At 41.1% G+C, this 1644-nt stretch overlaps 1 pseudogene; it reads left to right on the top strand.

Annotated features, from left to right (window-relative positions):
- Positions 1–252: 252 nt before the first annotated feature.
- Positions 253–506, top strand: LOC110676810 (annotated as a pseudogene).
- The last annotated feature ends 1138 nt before the right edge of the window (positions 507–1644 follow it).

Here is a 1644-nt window from a genome sequence, read left to right as displayed (position 1 = left end):
TATGTTTTGGAGCCTCTTACTATTGAAAAACAATGAAAAACTGGCGGCACGTTACTTCACCCCTCGGTCCCCTAGAATTTATTTCACCCCGAAAAAACGGAGACCCCTTTTTCCCTTATGATTTTGCCATCACGTTGTGGTGAGTTTTTGAACAACTGGTATGACAGATGATTTTTGTTTATGTTTTCTTTCATCATATGGGCATTTCATTTTACAAGATCGTTATCATCCCTTTTCGTCGTGCTGTTTTACTAGTGGCCACATATGAGCAAAAAAAAAAATCAGACAAAATCATGGATAAGTCTGTCGTTTTGGCTCAAGTTATCTATGTCCTCAGCCGCACCGGTTCCCAGGGTCAGTGGGCCAGGCGAAGGTAAAATTTTCAGCGAGCAGAACTGTCGGATCATCCGCAACGCCAAGGACCCGGCTCGCGAAGGTGACGATTTTAGATTTTTTTTATCCTGACGCTGCTGGAATCCGAACGCGAAGCCAGGAAATTTCGATAAGTTCGATGATGGGAGCGGTTTTCGTTCGGGATTGAGACGGGAGAGTGGCTGATTTATAATGTCCGGTCTGATATAGTACCTGGTGTAACAGCTAATCCGCAAATTCTTTACCAAAGGATAAATAAAGGAAGGATATGATATCTTGTTTTTTTTGTCGAAAGTACCTTCCAGGGTTCCTCTTCTGCTGCAGAATGTTGACCATCGTGACCACCGGATTAATTTTTGTCATCTCCCGCAACCGTCGAACGTTACGAGGTACTGCTGAATTCAAACAGAATAGATGTCGTGCGTGATTTTTTTCTGCCTCCGAAGTTTGAATGGTCCGGAAGATTGCTCACTCAAGGCGGGAAGCTTCCGGATCATCAGCCAACAGTTTGATAAGGCATTTGTCGGCATTAATATCAAAAATAATGATACCGAAAGTCGTTTCTAATGAAAAATAGCGATTACTGTAACTATTGGGTGAATGATAGTTGTTTTTTTTTTTTCGGGGATTTTGAATCTGTGGAGGGAAATGATATATTTTCCTGCAGGAAGACGATTCTCAGTGTTATAGTTTAGAGGAAAGGGTGGACACATTGACTCTTAGTATTCTACATTTGCATTTTTTCCATATTATTAAACTGCTTTCAGCAAAAACTGAGATCCGACTGGTGAAAACGCAAAGTTGAGGTTAGCAAAGAAAGTTATTTGAGGTTAGTTTCGTTTGATCTCCGGTCTGGAACGCCCTGACTGGGATCTCAGTCATTGACTGTTTAACGATAAACTTGCGACGATCAACGCGCCATCACATTTCATATAACGAAGGGCATTAGAACTAACTTGGAGGTGATGATTTGGAGGTTATTTGGCAATTTGGAGGTTAAAATTCCCTCCAAACACAAGCGATTTTGCGGTGGGAGACGTTTGATGACGAATTCTGATCGCAGACCTGGTATGACGTTTCCAAATGTAAATAAACATCCCAATGCAGGGGTGAGATCCAAAATCACCGCGCTGTATACCCTTAGGGTTGAACAAACTGTGCCGAATCTCGAATTATTTTTAAAAATGTGGTGAGTATCCGCGTTTTCAAAGATTTATAAGAAAATCAGGAGTGCATATAAACAAGATATGAAAGCGTATATATTCATTATAA

This window comes from Aedes aegypti, chromosome 2, assembly GCF_002204515.2.
Source record: "Aedes aegypti strain LVP_AGWG chromosome 2, AaegL5.0 Primary Assembly, whole genome shotgun sequence".
Taxonomy (NCBI): Eukaryota; Metazoa; Arthropoda; class Insecta; order Diptera; family Culicidae; genus Aedes; species Aedes aegypti.
Note: the sequence above shows the minus strand (reverse complement) of the source record. Positions and strands in the feature narration are given on the sequence as shown.